Genomic DNA, 11195 nt, shown 5'->3' on the forward strand with positions numbered 1-11195 from the left:
TCTCTAATGCTCACCTCACAAATCTGCATGCAACTTCAATCTCACCTAAGTCTCAGGAGGTACTGGTTGCATTATTTCCTCACCTGAACTTCCAATTCTTACATAAATGGGCAGACCCTAAAGGACAGTATGTAAAAAGTAGGGGGACAGTCACTTCCATATATTCTTCAAATCCACTCTAAGAACAGTTGCTTTGAGACAACTCTTTGAAGCTAGCTACATTTGAATGGGATGTATTTGTTACATACAGCACTGATGTTACCTGTCTGTCATGGGTTTGGAGGGAAAGTTCCAGCCTATGGGGAGTGGAAGGCTGGACATCAGGAGGAGGGGCTGTACTGTATATATATGTGAAGCCTGTGTGGAGAAGTTAGAAGAAGCAGCAGCTGGGAAGAAGAAGCTGGAGTGGGAGTCTGTGTGTCAGACAGGGTACTACTGTGTGTCAGTCAGTACCAACCTGATAGGTTCAGGTGTCTGTAGGGTTAGCCAGAACTGATAGGTTCAGGGTCTGTGCTTTATTTAAAAGTGTTCTGAGTGAACCAAACTGTGTGTATGTATGATTGAGACTAAGCCACGTTACTGTATCTTATCCACTTGATCATTTTATTTTCCCTGTGTGTTGTTTAAATAAACCTTATTCCTTTATTTGTTAAAAATCCATTCCTGGTCTGTGTGACTCCTTACAGGGAATGGTTGGTGGCAGCTTAGTGAAACTGTGGCATATCCCAGTAGGTCTGGGTTTGCTACATTGATTGGTGTGCAGCGTGTGGGATACGACTGGTCCAGTTGTCCAGTGGTCCAGCAAAGCCTTGGCAAGTGTGCCCAGAGCAAGGGGGGTCTAGTCAGGGACAATCTGAGGGCGCGTAGGTAATCTTCTAGGCGTACCTCATGGGGAGGTGCGCTAGTGGAAGAACGTGCCAACTGGGGAGACTAGATTAGGGAGCTCTGAGGCAACCTGTTTTGGCGGGAAAAAAGCTGAGGCAAAACTGTGTAAAGTAGCAGTGATCTAGCTTGTCTGCTGAGAGGCCTAGCAGAGGGGGGTAGACTCCGGCTGGCAACAGTTGCAAGTTAGTGCTGAAGAACAGCAGCAATCTATAGAAAGCTGGTTCTGAGGCAAAAGAAAAAAAAAGTGGTCGCTTTATTCTGAGGCTTGACTTTTGAAAGCAGCCTGTTCTGGGGGGGGATTATGCCCTTGACTCGAAGCCGAATGGCAGAAATGGGTGAAGCGAGGGAACCCCAGGTGGACCAAGGTTCTGAGGATGAATTTGGCTCAGTGCAGGAGGACAGCACGGGAGAACAGAACCCAGAACTCAGGAAAATGCTCATAGCCCAACAGCATGAACTGAGGATGAGGGAAATAGAAGAAAGATTAGAGAGAGAGAGAATGGAAATGGAGAGAGAGAGAGAGAAAATTGCTCTGGAAAAAGAAAGGATGGCGTATGAGTTAAGAAAACTGGAAATGATGAACCAGAATAATAATAACAATAGGGATTCTGAGGTGGGCCAATTGTCTAAAACTGACCTGAAGAAATTCCCTGTATACCACAAGGGAGATTGCCCTGAGGTGTTCTTTTCCCTCGTGGAAAGAGCGTTTGTGGACTTCTCAGTAAGGGAAACTGAGAAGATGACCATTATGCGATCTTTAATCAGTGGCAGCCTGGCAGAAGTCTATGCAGAGATGCCAGAGGAGCTGTTAAAAGATTTTGCAGAGTTTAAAAAACTGGTGTTTGCCAGACATGGGATAAATGCGGAACAGCTGAGGCAGAGATTCAGGTCACTCACCAAGAAACCAGAGCAGACTTTTACCCAAGTGGGGGCCCAGCTGGTGAGGCTGCTAGAGAAATGGCTATCTCAGGAGGGAACAGAGACCTTCCAGCAGCTCAAAGACTTGATAGCGCTGGAACAGTTCTATTCAGTCCTGCATGGGGAACTGAAGTTCCAGGTGAGGGAAAGGAAACCGAAATCTGTGGCCGAAGCAGCAGAGATCGCAGATTTTATTTATCAAATAAGAAAACCCTTAGGTGATGAGGGGAAATTGATAGGTAAACCAAAAGAAACCTACAGCAAGTACTCTCAGGGACCAGGAAGAAACCAGCAAGGGGGAGGGACCCATGGTGAAGGGAAGCCCTCAGACATGAAACCAAGACCTCAGATTTTGGAGGGAAAACCAAAAACAGAGGAGAAAGACTCCAAGTACAGCAGAAAATGCTATTTCTGTCAGGGAAAGGGCCATCTAATCTCAGAGTGTGAGAAATTAAAGCAGCTAAAAGGAAATGTGCCTCATGATTCGAGTGGAACCAAGCCAAAAGCTGTGTTCTGTGTCCAGACAGAGCAAAGCTCCTTGTCACTGAGGGAGCCTGTTGCCATGGCGACTCAATCTGGAACAGTTACATCTGCTGATCAGGCTGAGGAAAATGGTCCTCTTGTGGAGGTCAGGCGCTGCTTACTTGTGAGAACAGATTCTCAGTTGTTTGAAACAGCAGGGGTGGACGTAGGAATACTTGACCATCAGTATCGGGGGTTAAGGGATACTTGTTCCCAGGTGACCCTGTGCCATCCAGATATTATTCCTAGGGAGTATATAATCCCAAATGAGAGCATAAAGGTGGCAGGGATTGAGGGGCAGGTGATCTCACTGCCAGTAGCGGAGATACCTGTGAACTTTCAAGGCTGGAGGGGAGTTTGGCGGCTAGCGATTTCATCGACTCTGCCAGCAGCCGTGCTCGTGGGAAATGACCTGGCTGAACATGTGAAACGGGTGCTAGTGATTACACGTTCACAAGCTACCACGGGGACAGTTCAAGGGGGTACTGATGAGCCCGAGACGGAAGCAGAGGGGAGTTCCGAAGCTGTGGTGGAAACCTTAACCACAGACAGCAAATTTGGCCAAGAGCAAAAGGCAGACGCCACTCTCCGAAAGTGTTTTGAACAGGTGACAGACGCCCAGCTAACACCTGAAACCCCAGTGAGATTTCTAGAGAAAAAGGGGATTTTATATACCGAGACCCTGAGGAATATCTCAAAAGGGGGAGATGGGATCAGAAGTCAGCTAGTGGTACCTGAAAAGTATCGCCCCATGATCTTACAAAGGGGGCACTCTGACATGTTTGCTGCGCACTTAGGGGTGAACAAGACACAGCAGAGAATCACACAGAATTTTTACTGGCCTGACATAGGGAAGCAGATCAGGGAGTTCTGTAAAAAATGTGATGTGTGTCAAAGGCAGGGGAATAACCGTGACAGGACCAAAGCAAAGTTGTGCCCTTTGCCTGTGATTGACACTCCGTTCAAATGCATAGGGGTGGATATTGTGGGACCTTTGCCCAAGGCCACAAAGAGGGGGAACAGGTTCATTCTCACCATTGTGGACCATGCCACGAGGTACCCTGAAGCCATACCCTTGACTAACATTGAAACTAACACAGTGGCAGATGCCTTGGTGGGGTATATGTCCAGGATGGGATTTGCCTCAGAAATAATCACAGATTTGGGTGCATCGTTCACATCGAAGCTCATGAAACGCTTATGGCAAATCTGTGGAATTAAGCACAAGGAAACCACTGCCTATCACCCTGAAAGTAATGGGTTAACTGAGAAGTTCAATGGGACTCTGATGCGCATGATTAGGGCTTACTTGGCAGAGAATCCGAACAATTGGGACCAGAAGCTGCAATCCCTTTTGTTTGCTTATCGATCAGTGCCACAAGCCAGTACCGGGTTCAGTCCGTTTGAACTTTTATTTGGGAGAAGGGTGAAAGGGCCCCTTGATTTGATCAAACAAAATTGGGAGCAGATCACCCAGGATGACCCACAAGACGTTGTGACATATATAGACTCTTTAAGGAATGACCTAAAGAGAAACCTAGAGCTAGCAGCAGAGACCCTGCAAGCTCAAAAGGTCAGAAAGAAAGCTTGGGATGACCAGGAAGGCAGGGAGAGGCACTTTAACCCAGGGGAGGGAGTGCTGTGGCCTAGGCCCTGCAAAGAGAGCAAGTGTCAGCTGGGTAGCCCAGAAATAAAATACTTGGGTCACATAGTAGGGGGAGGAGTGATAAAACCCCTAGAGGCCAAGATAGAAGCAGTTCGTGATTGGCCCAGACCCAACACCAAGAAAAAAGTCAAATCATTTCTTGGGTTGGTGGGCTACTACAGAAAGTTCATCCCGAGGTTTAGCGAGATTGCGACTCCGCTGACCGATCTGACGCGGAAGAAGACTGATGACCGCATCCCGTGGACCAGCGACTGTGAGGAGGCGTTCCGGAGGTTGAAGGAGGTGCTCATCAACTATCCAGTGCTGCGTGCTCCAGACTTCAACCGGGAGTTCATCATCTACACCGATGCGTCTAACAGCGGGGTAGGAGCAGTTCTTTGCCAGGAGGATGAAAATGGTGACCAGCATCCAGTGTCCTACCTGAGTAGGAAACTCCAGAAAGGTGAGAGACATTTGGCAACCGTGGAAAAGGAGTGCCTGGCCATAGTCTACGCGATCCAGAAGGCCAAGCCTTACATCTGGGGAAGACATTTTGTTCTGTGCACTGACCATTCACCACTGCAATGGTTAAAGACAATGAAAACCCACAATAGCAAACTTATGAGGTGGGCTTTAAACCTGCAAGACTATGACTTTGAAGTGAAGGTGGTCAGAGGGTCAGTGAACTGTGTTGCTGACGACTTGTCAAGAAGACCTGAAGAATGAAGACGGCGAAAGAAACATGGACTATGTATATATTTTGATGACTAAAGGTTAAATGTACCTGTTTTTTGAACTTGGTTTGTATGAATAAAGGTAACTTGATGTATTGAAAATGGTAAATGTTTAACTTAGAGTGTAAGTATAAGTAAGTATGATATTGTATGTATAACTGTTTTTGTGTGTTTTAACCAGGTTGTTTTTTTGAGAAAAGCACCTTAGCTTTCCCCCTACAAAACAACTTATAAAGAGGGGAGGTGTTACATACAGCACTGATGTTACCTGTCTGTCATGGGTTTGGAGGGAAAGTTCCAGCCTATGGGGAGTGGAAGGCTGGACATCAGGAGGAGGGGCTGTACTGTATATATATGTGAAGCCTGTGTGGAGAGGTTAGAAGAAGCAGCAGCTGGGAAGAAGAAGCTGGAGTGGGAGTCTGTGTGTCAGACAGGGTACTACTGTGTGTCAGTCAGTACCAACCTGATAGGTTCAGGTGTCTGTAGGGTTAGCCAGAACTGATAGGTTCAGGGTCTGTGCTTTATTTAAAAATGTTCTGAGTGAACCAAACTGTGTGTATGTATGATTGAGACTAAGCCACGTTACTGTATCTTATCCACTTGATCATTTTATTTTCCCTGTGTGTTGTTTAAATAAACCTTATTCCTTTATTTGTTAAAAATCCATTCCTGGTCTGTGTGACTCCTTACAGGGAATGGTTGGTGGCAGCTTAGTGAAACTGTGGCATATCCCAGTAGGTCTGGGTTTGCTACAGTATTCTTATCACAACTCATCTAGACAATAGCTCCTCTAATCACACCTCCTGGTCTAGCATTCCACACCTAATGTGAGAGCTGGATTTAATAGATGATTGAAGAGATGCTAACCCTGGAGAAAGGAACTATTCATTCTACTCTCACCACCATCATTGGTGACTAGACTATATCTTGGTTTCCTTTGGCTACAGTTCACATATTTTATCTACAAAGTTTGGGTCTGTCATTGTGTCTGACCATGCCTACATTTCTCAAATGAACTTCTTGAATCAGCCTCTTGGAGCTTAATCAATTTGTGGCCTCCAAAAACATCTCAGAAGAATGATGAAAGAATGCATAAGAACTACTTAAAAGAAAATTGCACTAATAAGGTTTATTTTGCTAATATGTTGGAATCTTTGAGGATACTTGTATGTAAAGTGTATATTAAGGAAATGCCATAAGTCAAAACATTTTCACTGGCTCCTTCCAGAAATTAAAACCTGGGAATTTAAACATCAACATGATGGTCAATCTACCACTTTTTCAGAACTGTTGAGGAGGTAAACTACACTATAAGTTTTGTGGACTATTAAAATTTACTTGTAAACTTCAATATTTTAATCAATGTTACCATGAATTTAATAATAATAATTTTACATTATTAACATATTATATGATGAAAAGCATACTTGAAAGGGAATTCCAGCAATCAGATCTAAAAATGGTGAATATCATACATTATTCTTAATATTAACAGAATGTTGCAGTGCTTTAAAATATATTGTATGCATCAAAAATCTAAATTAACTAGTAATTAGTCTCGTTTTAGACAAGTCAGTTAAAAAATTATCAGGATTTATAGGGATTTCCTGAATTGGCCTAAAACTGTGATAGAGTTTTTGTTGTTGTTTAGTCGTTAAGTCGTGTCCGACTCTTCGTGACCCCATGGACCAGAGCACACCAGGCCCTCCTGTCTTCCACTGCCTCCCGGAGTTGGGTCAAATTCATGTTGGTCACTTCGGTGACACTGTCCAACCATCTCGTTCTCTGTCATCCCCTTCGCCTCTTGCCTTCACACTTTCCCAACATCAGGGTCTTTTTCAGGGAGCCTTCTTTTCTCACGAGATGGTCAAAGTATTGGAACCTCAGCTTCATGATCCTTTACCACCAACTATGCTACCCGGGATTTCTGGGAACTGAAGGTGTTGATGTTAGAGGATAGCCCTGTCTGGTGAACCCATTTGTAGACACTATCACCATCACTCTTTCAGAATTTGTTCCAATGGTTTCACGAGTGATAGAAATATGTGAGTTTGGAACAGGATCAAGCTTGATTTTTAATGTTTCTAAGACTAAAATTATGTTGCTTAACTTATCTCACGAGTGTATGAAGACAACAGTTTTGATCACAGATAGTTCTGTGCTATGTTGACCATATAACATTATTATCCTCAATACATACAGTAAAATCATTTTACTGGCTGACATCCCGTTGACACAGGTACGTAAGTGTGTGTAAGGCTAATAACATATTATTAGATATGGCCTTTCATTGCTAATTAAAAGGTTTTGATCTTCCCTCATGTTCTGAGACTCCTTTTTGTCCTGGTGAAGCTTTTGCGGGCCTCAGGGTCAAGTGAAGTCTTTAATGTCGAAATTTTTTTTTTCCCAAAGCCTTCCACCAGGGAGCCTCAGAATGGGTGTGTGTGGAATCAGAAATGTTTAATTAATGATAAAAGACTGTGGTTGATGACATCATCATCCTTGCACACACAAAGCTGCATCAACAGGATCTCAATAATTGAACTACGAGGCATTTTCCTGTCAACTAAAGCTCAAAGTATTACAGTGGGGAAAAGTAAAATTATCTTTATTAGAGCGTATTACGTTCCAAAAACAGTTTTGCTTAAAAAAATACCTACTTATTTCAAACCCTTCCCACTGCCATTTCTCATTCAACTGTTAAATTAATACAAACACTGTGTAACAACTCTGAACCAATGCTAAATGATCTAGAGTAGCCAATTCCATCAATTATCACAGAAAGAACAATCAGGGACTGAGTGTGCCTTATTTGCAACGTTATATGGCCTTTCAAGTTATGCAGTTAACTAGGTTATTTTATAGTAATAACTTTCCTATCTGACTTCCTCTAGAATGAGTTCAAATCCCTATTTTTTTATAGATAATGTCTTTTTATACAATGCCATACATGATTGAAAGGACATCAGTCTCATTTCTTTTCCTCCATATAGCTATTGATTTCTTTCCTTTCTCACTCTCTACTGTATTTGTGAATGATGATAAATGGTCCCAACTTTAGCACTAGAAGGAAGTACGATTATTTGACTTAGGTGTTCTATTCCACAATACGCATCCAAAATCTGGGATTGAACTGTATTCCTCATTTATAAGAAAATTGTTTTCTTATCCATTTATTCATTTTACTGCATTATCTTAGGTACAACCGAAAGGTACTAGAAAACTTTCAGCTTTTGAAATACTAAAAATTAATTCTAAGGATAATATATGAGATTTAGCTTCTGAAATGGACGGAATTCTTATAGACTCAATGTTCAGAACTGAAAAAGTCAGAAAATTGTTTGGGAAAAGGACCTGCAGGTGGGGCTGCCTGATAAAATTCAGAATTCTCCATAGGGGGGAAAATCTGCTTTTGCCACTTGCTTTGAAGTAATGGAATTTACCCACAAAAGCCGGCATTTGTCTGATTTTTTAAAAAAATTATTAGTGGCCTACAAAGGTATCGCCTATTCTTACATTTGTATTTTCTAATGGCCACATGACTCCCCACTTTTATTTCAATGGAACTATGAGGGTACCAAGAAAGAGCTGCCCTCCCCACGTTTCAACAAGAAAGCACATGGATTCTCAATACTCGTGGAGCAGGACTGAAACCACTAGGTAATATTCCTTTTACTTTAATCTGATCCCCAATTGGCTAAACCTAGTGGGTGTACTAAATTATACCCCAATTCTCAGATGGAGGATGTGGATTTTCTGCATTACCCGTGCTTCCCTGGCCAAGCAGAAACATGTCTGTTTTGAAGAAGAGCCAAATGGAGAGTGTGTGTGTGTGTGTGTGTGTGTGTGTGTGTGTGTGTGTGTGTGTGTGTGTGTGTGTGTGTGTGTGTGTGCATGTGTGTGTGTTTATATATATATACCTATGTCTTTTGTTTGAAGAACTGCTTCCATCCTCATCTAAGACTAACATGAATGGCAAAATTCATCTTGCCAAGAACTTTACATTTAAGTGTAACCTCCTGGCAAACCCCATCTTGCTACGAACGTTAGGACTTTTGGTACTTGCTTTAAAGAAGTGGAATTCACCCATGAAAGCTCCCATAGTGGGTGATTTTTTAATTTATTTTTTATTAGTGGCCTATTACTCACCTATTCTTGTATTCACTTTTTATACTATATCTTTCAAGACAAATAAGTACTGTATTAAGCTTATCCAACTGATGGTGCCTCAATCCAGATAATTTAGTCAGATTAATAATTCTTTGGCCAAAATCTCATTGCTTTTTGTAGTAAATTGCATTAAAGTAGCTTCATTGAGTCAATGGGGATTTAGTGAGTCACCACCTCTGTATGTTACAGAGATTAAATCAGTCACTCTAATTGCAATTTAACATAACAAGTCACAGAAAGAAGAGGAAATATAGAACAAAATCTTAATTTCCCTTGCTTGTTTTTGTAAAAGATGGTTTTTCTAACCTGCCACCTCCATTAAAAACAAACAAAAGTAAAAAAAATTGGTTATGAAAAAATTGTTTAATAGCAAATAACTGGTATTTCTGCACATGGTGCATACATGCAAGTGAATGATGCTGAGTGGCTGAGAGACAGTACATGACATTTCTTGCTACTATCAGAGAGTCAGAAGCTGCAGAGTCAGAGTCAGTCAATGTCAGAGTCAGTCAATGTCAGTGTGAATAAGTGTTTGGATGGATTTTGTGATCATGTTTCTTCTTTGATTTCTGCTAATAAAGCTATTTGATTATTGTTGAGTAAAGTGACTTTTCAATATTATCGCAGTGAATTTCATAACAATATATTTTGGCTGAGCCTGAGAATGGATCGCTGGCTGAATCTGAAACGTAAAAATACTGATGCTGTTGATGAGGATGCATCCTCTTCAAATCAAAATGAAGCGTCTTCCAGTCATCTTAAAAGTTGTTTGAAGAGGACACATCACTTATCGCATGACATTTGGAAGATTTGCAGCATAGTTTCCATGAATATTTTCTTGTTCCTGATGCAAGAAAAAACTGGATTGGAGATCCAATGTGCATGAACTAGAGGGGCTGACAGCAGCAGAGAAAGACAAGCTCATAGAAATATCCATGGATAGTGCTCTGAAACGGCAGTTCAAGGAACAGTTCCTTCCAAATTTCTGGGCTCATCTACAAAAAGATTTTTCTGAAACTATCAAATAGGGCTCTCGAAGTATTAATGTCACTCATAACAACATACTAGTGTGAAAAATAATTCTCTGGTCTCATTTATCTTAAAAATAATTACAGAAACCATGTAGAGTTAGAAAAATGTAGAGTTAGAACTCAGAATACAAGTTTCAGCAACTAAGCCTGATATGGCTAATATGGGTTACTATTTTTTAACTCAGCGACCTCAACCTGTTCTGTCAACTCATAATTTCTGCGTTGTTCTATAAGTTGATTCTCTATTGATAAATTTTCTTCCACTATTGTGTCTACCTCTACCCTCCATTTGTCTTCCATACCATGGTCATTGTTCTGTGTTGTTTTTTCTTTTGCCACCTTTTCTACTTGTTGCAATTCCAGTTCTAAACACACCTTAGTTTGGATGATAACCTTTTTCTGGTCCATTAATTGTTCAGTTATGTCACTATTTGGATGCTTCCTTTTCCAAATTCCTTCATTCTTTTTTTGAAAACCACGGGCTATTGGGTTTGCTTTGTAATAACTCCTCATATTTTCTTAATTTTTGGCAGGAGTCCAAGTTTTTCCTTTACGTTGTACTTTGCAGCACCCTGTCCTGGTCCCTCAACAAGGTCTGCTGAGTCCTGTAGCCCACTTGTCACTAGTTGTCCAGGGGCTATAACTCAGGCGTTGTTAACCCGGGTGTTGACCCATCTGGTATGGATTTCTGTTTATTTCTTCTCATCATAATTGATAGTTGGTGGACACAGTTGGTCTGACTTTTCAGCTGAGTCCTGCCTGGCTTGGGAGACCCTTCAGATAGCAACACTACCGCCACCATAGCGTTCAACCTCACTGAAGCACACAAGCCACTCCGTTTCAACAAGGTCTGTATCCATGGAGGGGAGGAGAAGGCAGAAGAGGAGGAGGAGGATTATTAGTACTGTATTATGATTATTATTATGATTATTAGTAGTATGAGCAATATTGCTGTTGTTGTTGTTAGTCGTGGTGGTGGTGGTGGTTGTGTTGCTGGTGGTGGTGGTGGTGGTAGTAATAGTAGTGGTATGATGGAATCATTCCAGTAAAAATATTATAATAGCATTAACAAATTAACTTATTTCTCCCTTCTTTTTTCCCTCTATCAGAGTTTATGGAAGGATATAATTGCTTAAATAGCGTTAATGTTTTCATTTCTATTTTTGATAAAGCATAATCTCTAGTTTACCACATTTTTTCTGGAGTTTGTTTGTATTTTTCTGTAAATAATTCTTATCTCATTGAGCTACGGTATGATCTTATATCTAAATTAGTTACTTCTTACCTCTG

At 41.5% G+C, this 11195-nt stretch overlaps 1 long non-coding RNA gene across 1 annotated transcript in view; it reads left to right on the plus strand.

The window, feature by feature from the left end:
- The window catches only part of LOC144584085 (uncharacterized), a 231038-nt gene extending 230380 nt beyond the window's left edge, over positions 1–658 (plus strand). Inside the window, exon 2 of the long non-coding RNA XR_013538123.1 lies at positions 500–658. This is a non-coding gene — a long non-coding RNA (uncharacterized LOC144584085). The remainder of the gene's footprint in view (positions 1–499) is intronic.
- The last annotated feature ends 10537 nt before the right edge of the window (positions 659–11195 follow it).

This window comes from Pogona vitticeps, chromosome 1, assembly GCF_051106095.1.
Source record: "Pogona vitticeps strain Pit_001003342236 chromosome 1, PviZW2.1, whole genome shotgun sequence".
NCBI classification, from domain to species: Eukaryota; Metazoa; Chordata; class Lepidosauria; order Squamata; family Agamidae; genus Pogona; species Pogona vitticeps.